The following is a 12,778-nucleotide window of genomic DNA, read 5'->3' on the forward strand; positions in this document are numbered from 1 at the left end:
ATAAATGCTCGGAAAATAGCAACTATTATTGTTCAATTTGTGTTACTCCCTCAATCGTCATTCTCCCTGGTTACATTACTGAAGTAAAACGCAGCTCCTTAGTGTGTTCAAAGTAATAGAAGATTCAGCTTAAACACATTTTCTGCCTACATCAAGTCATTCAGAAGCACCCATTTTCATTTCAGGCCATGGAGTAGAAAATAATTCTAGATCATGTGAGAATACATTCCAACCTGAGAGCATAATCAGGAAGTTGAATCATTTAGTATCTGTCATCACTCCGATCAGTAGATCTCATTGTACCATTGGGTTTTCATTGGACAGGAGTCGGAAGAGGTTGAGTTGAAGGCACATTGGGCTGTCAAAACAACAAAACCAAAACCAAAACACCCCAGAGTAGCATGCCTTGTTGTAGTTTTCTTTTTCCCAAAGGAAGGAGCGGGGTAAAGCACAGAATAAAGACAGATGGCTTTGTAAGTTGTTAGAGATTTTTGCTGTCTGTGGTTCCAGGGATTGAAATGAAGAGGTCATGAGACAGGGATGCTCTTTAGCAGACACTGGAGACAAATTCTTCCTAGATGTTTTGCCTGAATAGACACAGGCTTCCCAGTGGGGAAAGAGGTCTTTGGTGTTGTATCTAAACTCACTAGATGAACTGAAAAGAAACATTTCTGGATCTATGGGTATAAACTGTAAACCCCTTCCTTTCTTGTCTCTCCCAATGCAGAGAGGACGTAAAAACTCTCTCTCTCTCTCTTCTTTATTTTGGTATAAAGTAGATATTAAGCATTAAGCACTAAAAAGGAAGAGCTAGTATGGGTTAATGACATATTTACTGATCACATTTAGTGATCATCTGCTACTGTGCAAAGTGCTTTCACGTATATTATTTATTTCAATCCTCACAATAGCTCTATGGGACAGGTTTCATTATTCCCATATGACAGGTGAGAAAGCTGAAGTTCAAAAACACTAGGTGAGGGCTTCCCTGGTGGCACAGTGGTTGAGAGTCCACCTGCCAATGCAGGGGACACGGGTTCGTGCCCCGGTCTAGGAAGATCCCACATGCCGTGGAGCGGATGGGCTCATGAGCCATGGCCACTGGGCCTGCACGTCTGGAGCCTGTGCTCCACAATGGGAGAGGCCACAACAGTGAGAGGCCCACGTACCACAAAAAAAACCCCTAAAAATGTTGGTGACTTGTGCAAAGTCACACAGTTTATGGGGGCTAAGCTAAGAGTCAAACTCATGTCCTCCAAATGCAAAGTCTGTACTCTTTTTCAAAGGCAGTTGAGGCTAAAAATATCTAAGGATTATAAATATTATAGTTGAAAGGGAGCAATTGAGACATCTTTCCTTGAAAGATGAGGAAACTAAAGTCCTTACTATATATAAAAATAAACAACAAGGTCCTAGTATACAGCACAGGGAATTATATTCAATATCCTGTAACAAACCATAATGGAAAAGAATATGAAAAAGAATATATACATTCTTTCAACATTGTAAATCAACTATACTTCAATTTTTTTAAAAAAAACAAAAACAAAACAAAACAAAACACTGACATCCAGAGAGGCAAAAATCATCTAATTAGGCTCTCACAACTTGTTCGCAGCCAAGCCAAACCTAGAATCCAGGATTCTTTCTACTACTCTTTGTTGACCCTTGAAGGAACTTCCTAAAGAATAAGAAACTCTCAGGGTAGAATAAACACTAAGGTACTCCTCCTGTTTAGCATGAATAAAAAGCATTCATTTCTTCTTCTATTTCCCTGATTTGTATCGTGTCATGGAATCTATGAATGGTGATAGATAGAGCTGGCTGCTGGAAAAGCTCCACTGATGGAGACTAGCTTTAGAGCTCCAGATTCCTGAGAACCTTAGATCTTTCTTCTCTCTCTCCAATGTCAATAGGACTCCGACATGAAGACACAGAAAGCAACTACATATTTCTGTTTTAAAAATCAGTTGTGTTCTATTTAAATTGTTCAAATGTAAAAACGAACCAAGTGAAAAAGAACAAAAAAGAAAGAACCAATTGAACATCATTACAACAGTACCACATTTGAAAGGAAAATGTTAAGACCTTAGTAAGAATGGTGAAAGTACGTAAAAGACTTTAAGCTAATATTTCTGAGCATGTTCCCATCTCTGTGAGAGGTCTATTTGCATTTTCATGCCAGCACATGGGCACAGTTTGCATCGGGGTCAAACACAAAGGCAGGGGTGTTAGACTCCTGGATGACAATCCTGGTCCCACCATTTGCTGGTAAATTTCTCCAACTCTTAATCCTCGATTTCTTATCTACTAACTGGAAGGCGATAAGAACTATGGCAGAGGCTGCTAGTTTCCTTCCCAATAACCATTCTCCTCTTCTTCTTTGCTCACAGAACCCTGATTTTGTCTGGGATGGCAATGTGCCCAGCTGAAGGAATACATTTCCAGCCTTCCTTGCAACTCTGGACAGAAAATAAGCTGTAATTGGAAGTCATCATATGGGGGCTCGCTCCAAAATTTTTCTAAAAAGAATTATTTATCTCCAAGGTGTTCCCCTCTGCTCTACTCCCAGTTCCTCTTTTTTCCTGTCTAGCACTCAGATACAGTGTCTGGAACTCCAGCAGCCATCTTGGACTGTGAGGATACAAGCCCCGTACACCAAGGATGGTGGACGAGAAAGATAGAAGGAGCCTGGGTCCAAAAAGTCACCATACCGGCTCTGGACAACCCACCTCCGGACGTCTTTCAGATAAAAGAGAAGTAAATCTTTATCTTAATACACTTATTTGGAATCACCTGTTAAACACAATCAAATCCAATGCTGATCTTTATAATAAATAAATTAAATAATCCATATGAAACATGTGGTATAGGACCTGGCATTTAGCAAGTACCCAATAAATGTTAGTTGCTGCTACTTCTATTACTAATACTCCAGGAAGTACTATGATTAGTACTACGCCACCGATAGGATTATGTCTCATCTTCCCTTTGCTTCAGATTAAGTTCCTGGAGAGCAAACCTTACAACTTACCCTTATTTGTATCCCTGTAGGCTTGCCACTGTGCCCTGCACATAATTTTTTTAAAAGCACCTTCTACTTACAGCAAAAGTAGTTTTAAGTTTATTTTTCAGTTAAATCTGCTGAGTGGAATCAGGCTTATTAATATGCTTAAACCTGAAGAAATAGTTCCAATTTTTATATAGGTGTCTGTATTTCCTAATTCTTATTTTAAAGTACATATTGTTTTATTTATATCTGAATTAGCAACCAGTTTTGTTAAAATGTGTTATTAATAAAACTTTATCTTTTTTTACAAAAAAAAAAAAAAAAGTGCAAAAAAACCATGGGAAGTCTGGCCTCTGGCCCCCAAAACTATCTTACACGCCCCATCACACACCTTGCACTGTTTCATTGTTGTTACTGTAGCCATTCTCTATGGAGCACTTGCTATGAACTTGGCACTAGGATAAGCACTTAGGTACCTTGCCTGAATTAATTGCTTCTATCAACCCTGTGGGAGAGGTATGATTACCACAGTACCCTACACTCCTTATTGTAAGGTTAGGATGTAGAAGGAAATAGTCTAATGACTGTTAGATTTTCAAACTCAAATCAAATTAAAGAAAATGTTTCTTAAGAGCTTTGAGTCTATAGAAAAGTCGCAGAAGTTTCACTTTATTCTGTGTTAATTTCCTTTTTCAGAGACCCACTTACAGAAGAAACAAAGTCTTCAAAAGAGAGAAGAAAGCTTAATTCTTCACTCCCCTTTTCCTCTAAAATATTTTCATTTTTTAAAACGCAGCGTTCTTAATCACTTGTGAGAAACGAACCAAGGCCTTAAAGGTCCATAGGAACTTTACATCCTGAGAAAAACAGAAACTGTCATTGCTACTTGGGGAAAGCAAGAATTGAAGAAGTTTTTTAGAAAAATGTCTTCCTTTGCCCTCCATTTTCCTGCAAGATCTATTCACTTCCCAGGCCTGCCTGGATTCCGCTGCCTTGCCTACCAGGAGGGTGGAATCCTCTTGCCAACCCTTAAAACTCACACCCTCCCATTTCAGATCTGATTCTTTCCATATTTCGAAGTCACAAACACTCTTTGTCTCTCATCCCTGTTCTGTTGATCAATTTCTGTACAATAAGTTTGAAGTAAGAGTTTTGATTTTATATGTCAAGTTAAATGCATATAAATAAGAGGGCACCCTGATTATGATACCAACATCGTCATGAATTTGTTTAGGTGCACCAAGAACCAGCTAATCCCACAAAAGCTGCTCTGTATGCAGTCATTTGGTTCAACTGGATATTGTTTTTTAAAGCGACGTTGAAATCAACGTGTTTTCCCAGGCTCTTGGAGTGCCCGGGTCAGGAATGCTGACAATCTGCTGTCAGAGAGAGGCTGTCAGCATCACCCCCTATCAAGCCCTCCCAGTCATCACTTGCATAAGAACAAGCAAGCAACCCGCTGCCTTGTGACAAATGCTGTGACTCCGGAGCCAAGTGCTATGAATGAAGTCCTGTAAAAGGTCATTTTACGTAAGAGGAAATAATGGCGTCACCCGTCACCCGGGGCGCATACATAATTTTGAATTAAAAACCTGTTTACTGGATTCTGGAGTACATACACTTATTACGGATCCCTCTCCTTTTTTTCTCCCCTGTCATCTCATTAAAGGTTACAAATTCTGAAATCTTGAACAAGTTGTCTAGTTTGGGGTATTTCGTGTCCTAGGTAGGTCATAAACTGTTATTTATGATTGAATTCTGGGCTATGTGAATTACATTCACCTAATTCCCTGGAAGGGCAGCAACAAGTTTTACCACCCGACATATTAGCATTTCATGGATACCTATGGATCTATTACCCTCCATAAACATTTTTCAGGGAATATTTCTCCTGACACCTACACAGAGAAGCTAGAAAAACCAGTGAGCTATTTCCTCAAGTAACCGTATAAACATTCAAATCATTTCAACTTTTCAGCTCCAGAGATAATTTCAAGACCAGAGGGGTATGTGGAGGTGACTAGTAACACCAGAAACATTCCATGAATATTTTAGGAGCCAGGTGACAAAATAAACTGCAAGCAGTTTTTTAGCCCAGGTTCTAAATAAATGATTTTCAAAAAATTTTTGAAAAAGAATATATTCTAACAACTTTATGTTATAATATGCCCATTTCAAAACATTGCTTTCTTTTGTGAATTTTCTTCCTGCTTAAGGTTTCTTTTAACCCACGTGGATTATATTTGGAAAGACTAAGTCACAAAGCACTTTTTAAAACAGTAGAATTGGGCTTCCCTGGTGGCACAGTGGTTAAGAATCCATCTGCCAATGCAGGGGACACCGGTTCAAGCCCTGGTCCGGGAAGATCCCACATGCTGCAGAGCAACTAAGCCCGTGTGCCACAACTACTGAGCCTGCGAGCCACAACTACCGAAGTCCCCGTGCCTAGAGCCCGTGCTCCTCAACAAAAAGCCACCACAATGAGAAGCCCGCGCACCACAATGAAGAGCAGCCCCCACTCGCCGCAACTAGAGAAAGCCCATGTGCAGCAACGAAGACCCAACACAGCCAAAAATAAATAAATAAAATAATTTACTAAAAAAATATAACAGTAGAATTAAACAGTTTATTTTCAATATCTATAAATCCCTTAAGACAGTTTATATAATTTAAGTAAAAATTTATATTTTGGGGGGGAAGAGATGTGATGTCTGAATACTTCGAGTGATTATTTGCAAGAATAACGTCTTGAATTTACATAAACTGTCTTCCAAGTCTTACAAAGTAGTGCCACAGTGCAAAGAGCGTTAATTAAGGATCAAGGGAGCTGGATTTGGGTTCTAATCCTGTCTTTGAGTTTAACTGGCTGTGTGACCAGGGGCAGGTCACTGGCCCTCTTAGCTTCATTTTTTGCCTCTGCAGAAAGGGGAGAGATGAATGAGACTTTACCAAAACTCCTAAAATTCTGTTTTCCGCTCTGATCTCAACTTATCATTTATACAGGTAGAGAAGAGGTATTATTGCTTACCACTGTATATAGAAAGCAAATACAAACCAGGGTCCACAAGCTGTCAAGAGAGCCACGCAGCTCAGGTCTTGTGGTAACCATGCAGCACTTTTTACAGGCATCAGGGATTTTAACTAGAACCCTAGGCAATAATTACAATTATTCTATAGTAAGCTAGTGCATTGTGGCAGGATAAGATTCACTCTCACGCCTGCAAACACAACTCACACTGCTGTCTACCTTAAGGATCTCCTTTGCTGTAAGAAACTAAGACTAAGTCACTGAATAGTCTCCCACAGAGACCAGTCATTCCCTCCAGTGGTGGTGTCGAAACACGGCAACAGGAAATTACAAAGGGGATCTGGCACCACCACAGACCACTGCTTTGTAATAGTGGTTTAGGCAGGGTGGGGCTAACCTTCAAAGCAGGATGCTCAAAGCTCTGAGGAAGCCAGCTCTGCTCAGTGCAGTTTCCAATCCTTCAGATGTCAAGTTCCACAACAAAAATCTGACCATCCCACCTTCACGGGCTATGAACGTTACTAGCAAGAAAAGTGTATGTGTAAGTACAAATACACACACACACACATATACACATACATAGACGTACATACCCACAAATGTATATATACTGGGAATTACTTGGAAGGATCATTAAAGACAGGTGTGTGTTTCAAAACTGGAACCAAGCTTTGTAAAAATGGACATCTCCTCAGCAGCTAAAAACTAGAAAGAGAATATGCCTAAAACTATTACGAGTTTGGCCTCTTTGACTGTGATGACTCACAAAGCCGGTCTGCTCTTTTGAGGTGATGAGTCAGCCCTGCCAGAGCAAGCCACACCACTCGGGAGAGTTTGTTACAGCAAAGTTCAAAATACCTGCAAAATAACTGAACTGTCAGCTTCAATAGGAACTGAACTGGATGAACTATCAGCTTCAGGAGAAAGCCAAAGGGGGACAGTGACTTAATTAAAACTTTGAAACTCCTCAAGAGTCATTTCCCGTTGTTTTCTGTACAGTAGTTGGATACTCAGGTATCAGTTACTTCAGAAGCACAGGTTGTCATGTCTTAAAGGCCTATGGGGTATGTTTGCCCACTCTGTTAGAAATGCATTTGGCAGGGTTTGAGAGTATGCAAATAACCACGTCGACTATTTTTTCAAGTTTTCATTTCTGGCATCTAACTAACCATCCAATACTTCAGGTGCATGCCCAGGGCAGGGAGCAAGTCACTCCCACATGGACCCCTATCTCAGAGCAGTCATTTGTGACTCTGCATCAAGGGGTGACAACGGTCATTTCTGTCCTCAGGGCCTAACAATCCCTTCAAAATAAAATCAGATTTCGAACAACCTTCAGACCAAGGAGACCTGCCTACATCTACAGCCCACCCTAGAGCATCTAAATCTTCAAAGCCCTCCTGCCCCACACTGTGCCATCTTTGAGAACCTGACTCACTTTGTAGGCAGGTAAGGCCAGGGGTCAAGAGCATCCATGCCATGGCACCTGTTGCCTTTCTATGTGGTGAAGGTTTCCAACAAGGTCTTTTGAGAAAGAAACAAAGCAAGGAAGAACACCTTGCTAGATAGATTCATGTGGCCAGTGAGTTCATTACTTAGGTTTTTCTGTGTCAATAATTCTAGACGGTTGTAATGTTGTATTCATATGATTCCTTCCACTTGAATACAAATATAAATTTGGCTCAAGTTCTACAAAAAACTAGGGATTACTGGATGCTATTTTTCTAGTTGTGATAACATCCTATTTCTTAAATCCAAATTATTTGGATTGGAATACACATATGTGTTTTATACACACATACAATATCTGTATCTATATCTAGATATGTAAGTATAATAAATATATAGATATAATATCTAATCCCTCTTAAAATGGTATCCAGATAATAATGTTTTCATTTACATAATGCTTCACTGTGAGTAATGTGGTTAAATGGTGGCTCTGGGACTTGAACTCATGTAGATTTCACTGCCACTTCACTGTATGTCCATAATAGCTCCCCAAGGGCAAGGCTGTTATTCTCATTTACAAATGAATAGACTAGGCTCAGAGATTAATGTCACAAGACTAAACAAAGTCAGAACTAGAATCCAAGTCCATGTTCTTCTCAATATGATGTATGCATGAAGATATTTATTGCAGGAGTGTTGAAAACAGCATGAAAACAGAAACTCACTAGACGACAATAGGCAAATGACTGAAATAATACATTGACTCAATGGGATATTATGCTGTCATTAAAATTACCACTTTAAATAATAATGAGGGTGATAGCTACCATGTACTGAATGCTTACTTTGTGACAGGAACAGTGACAGCTCATTATGCGAACTGCCCAATTTGGGGTTCACAACTCCATGAGACAGGTACAATTCATTTTACTCATGAAAACTGAGGCTAAAGTAAATTAAATCACTTGCCCAAGGGAACTCAGCAACTAAAATCAAGACTTTTTGACTTTAAAGCAGGGTTTCTCAACCTTGGCACTACTAACATTGTGGGCTGCATAATTCTTTGTTATGGAGGACTGTCCTGTGCATTGCTGGATATTTGACAGCATCCCTGACCTCGACCACCAGTTATGAAAACCAATAACGTCTCCAAACCTCGTCAAAGTCTCCTGGGGGAGAAAATCACTCCAGGTTGAGAGCAACTAACTACTCCAAAGCATAAGGTTGATCATTATGCTGTAGACCCCCTTCCAACACCACCAGCCTTCCTACAGAAGCATGGTGGTGGAAATACACACACACACAGAGTCATAGACAAGATTCCCTGAGAAACAGGTTCTTGACACTCTGATGTTTGACTGCAGGAGGTTTTGGGGGGTGTTCTTGGGAACCTCGCCTGTGAAGGAGCAAGGGAAAAAGGATGGGGCGGAGGGAGAGTTGAACTACAAGGCCACCTCCTTGTTGAGACAGGCCTCAGCCACTTCTCCGGAGAGCACTGGAGCTGGAATGGCCCTTTACAGTTGTCCGACTTGAGACAACAGGGCCTGGTCTTTATCCACTCCCCATAGACCAGTCGCACCCAAGGAGGGGGTATGTCCTAGGGCAAGGTAGATCTCCCTGAGACAAGGCTGAGGACAATTCCAGGGAAAGGGCTAACTGACATCATGACAGCCACCAACAGTCTCGTATCTGGGGACTGAGTACCTACCCTCTCTGTCCTCAGGTGGCAATCTGGGTGGAGCACCACAGCATCCTCTCCAGACGCATATATGAGTATTCTGATTGTATCATTGTAACTCACTTACATAAGCATGTGAACGGAGACTGGAAAGTGATAAGCAAATGAAAATAGTAGTACAATAAATAATGCCTTTTTTGTCTCTTCTCAAAGTTGAAAACAAGAATGTTGCCATCATACTGTTCTTACCATTTAAAAGAAGTGCTGAGGTATCAGAAAATACAATTCATAGCTTTAAAACACCATACATTATATATTCACATGGTTATAATGATCCGCAAACTTGCTTATGTGCCCTAAAAGGCAGGGAGCTTCCTTTCATAGCCACACCAGGAACGGTTCTAAGCGCTTTTACTAACCTATTAAATCTTCTCAATAACCAGAAGGTGGGAACCTTCATTAACTCCATTTTACAGAGAAGGAAATTGAGTTTCCAAGAGGTTACGTAACTCAAGTTCTACATGACCTGTAGTGGTAGAACCGGGACTTGAACCCATGTACTCACAAATCCTGACTCTTACCAACCCTGCTTTACTGCCTGCTTCACACATTATTTCACATTGTACCCCGAAATTCCCTCACAACGGCAGTAATTTGCCTTCTCAGATTTCATTTCTTCTTTAAAAACAAAACCAAACAGGGGAGGAATCAAGATGGTGGAGGAGTAGGACATGAAGCTCACCTCCTCCCATAAAATACATTAAAAATACATCTACAAGTGGAATGATCCTCACAGAACATCTGCTGAACGCTGGCAAAAGACCTCAGACTTCCGAAAGGGCAAGAAAACCTCCACATAACCAAGTAGGACAAATGAAAAAAGAAAACAAAACCAAACAAAAACAGTAAAGTAATGAAGCTCTCAATGTAAGACTATGCTAAGAGATTAAAAAATGCCTTCAAATTTCCTATTTTAAAGTCTTTGAAGATTTAAACACTTTTAGATGCCAGTGGAGATTGTAAGTAAAGATATGCCATATTCCTTTAAAGAATCGAGTCTCGGGACTTACCCCATGGTCCAGCGGGTGAGACTCTGTGCTCCCGCTCCCAAGGCAGGGGGCCCAGGTTCACTCCCTTGACAGGGGAACTAGATCCCGCATGCATGCAGCAACTAAGAGTCTGCATGCCTCAACTAAAGGTCCCGCGTGCCGCAACTAAGACGTGGCACATGCTAAATAAATACATAAATAAATCAATATTTTTAAAAAGAAAAAAAGAATCAAGTCTCTCTTCTGCTCTCAACACAAAACAGGAAGCTTTATAGATACCTGCCTGAAAGATGATTCTCCTAGAGTCAAGGCTTCACCCTCTCAAGGGACCTAGGAGGACTCAAATCTCTCTGGAACTCAAGAAGGAATTGCCTCCAAGCTAATTCACTAGGGACCATTTCTTGTCCTCTGGGCACTATGGAAAAATTCAACTCAAATTCATTTGCATTCAAAAAGCAATAATTATTTCGCCAAACAACCTGAGTGAAATTCTATACCCTATATTCAAAATGACCAGGTAATTTTAAAAATAAATTTCCAACCTCAAAAGATGGTCTTTTTCTTCCCAGAGTGGTCATGGCCTTTACAATGGCCAAGCCCGTTAGAGCATTGCTCCCACAGGTACACACAGCGCACGTGACTGGTGAACAAGGCCTTCAAAGGGTCCACAGGTCAGTCATCTTGACAGATACTTTATTTGAAATGGAATCATTTTGAAAATACGAAAAATAAATCACATCTCTCCAAAATCATTTAAGAGACATATTTACACAAATGACTACCACTTCATTAAGTTCACAAATGTGATAGTTTGTAAAGCATTCGGTACATGGTGATGCTTGCTTTTCAAAGCTCGTATTTGCATATTCTGAAATTTTAAGCAGAAGGTTGACAGGGGAATGTAACAGACAATTGTTTTATCTTTCTTCTCAAAATAAATACAATGGTCTACAAGGACCACCTGTTGTTAAAAATCTGCTTCCCCACCACCCAGCTGATCACCAGCAGGCCAGCTTCCAAACAGGTAGTGTTTTTTTTGTTTTTGTTTTTTTTTTTTGCAGAACGCGGGCCAGCTTCAGAACAGGTAGTGGTTTCTTTTGTTTTGCGGTACGTGGGCCTCTCACTGTTGTGGCCTCTCCCGTTGCAGAGCACAGGCTCCGGATGCGCAGGCTCAGCGGCCATGGCTCACGGGCCCAGCAGCTCCGCGACATGTGGGATCTTCCCGGACCAGGGCACGAACCCGTGTCCCCTGCATCGGCAGGCAGACTCTCAACCACTGCGCCACCAGGGAAGCCCAGAACAGGTAGTTTTTATGCAGCTGCTTCTAATCGTCCAGGGCCCTTCTGCTTCCTTCATTAGACAATAATGCCCTTTCTAGGAAACCCTGTTGGATCCTTTACTCCATTTGGCTGATGGAGTCCTGCCAACAAAGTCACAGATCACTTTGTCATCCAATCTTATGTAAATCTAGATTGGCTGTTTGGCACCGCAGATCAAAATTCACCCTTTAAACTGTGTCAAGAATTTAGAAAATAGTTCTTTAAAACCCATCCAACCCAATTCCACAATTAATAATATATCTTAGGTTGTTTTAGGTAAATAGGTGTATTTCTCTTGAAAGAATCACTGATGGATTCATCGAGCTCTATAATTCCCAAATTTAAATTTTATTCTACTGAGGGCATTTTACTGGTAAAGCAAAAACGAATTAGTTTGACATTTACAAAAAAAGAGAGGAAAACGAATGTTCACAGCCCCATCGTCATCCTACAAAGCTCTATTTTCTATGAGATTGCTCCAGTTGCATTCAAGTCTTAGATCCCTCTTGTAAACCTGCCACTGAACATGACACTGTAAACACTTGCAACCAGGCTAAAACCAAGTCACTCTCCCTGGGGACAGAAAACAAGTGATGTGTTTGAACCCACACACTGGCAACAACTCATAGAGTGTCAGACTTAAGAGTCTTTAAAAGAAATAGTGTTTAGAATATGAGAGCAATACAGCGTTAAAATGAGCCTCTCAGCTTAATAAGCCAGACTTCCTAACGGTGCTAACGCGTTAAGAGGAACTCTTTTAAGCAACAACTGGGCTTCGTTTTTTTTTTTTAACCTCCATTGAAAAAAATACGTGAAATGAAGTTATAAAGTTGGTTTGATGTCTATGTGATGAGAGAATCCCCCTTCCTCTATGAGGGAAATGTTCATTTTGAAAGGGCCCTTTATAGCCATTTGCTCTCTGACCTCAGCACTCCCCGTAGGGCATATACAGATCCATGTGGATCTCCACTAAGAAAGTACGTCCAAGGAGCTCCGTCATGATGCATAGCCAGTCCCAGTGGTAGCTGTCCTCAGGGAATGGCATGAGAGCAAGTAAAGAAGGAAGCACTGTGTGTGAGGCCAGAGAAATCACCCTCCTGGGTGCTGGGGAGTTAGACATTTTTTCCTTCTTTCATTTGTCCCAACAGATAGTCATTGAACTCACTGTGTAAGAGGCTTGGTGCCAACACAAGTTCAAAGACAAAAAGTTCAGTTTCCAGATGGGACATTCCTTTTCGTTTT

This window comes from Kogia breviceps, chromosome 12 (genome assembly GCF_026419965.1).
Source record: "Kogia breviceps isolate mKogBre1 chromosome 12, mKogBre1 haplotype 1, whole genome shotgun sequence".
NCBI classification, from domain to species: domain Eukaryota; kingdom Metazoa; phylum Chordata; class Mammalia; order Artiodactyla; family Physeteridae; genus Kogia; species Kogia breviceps.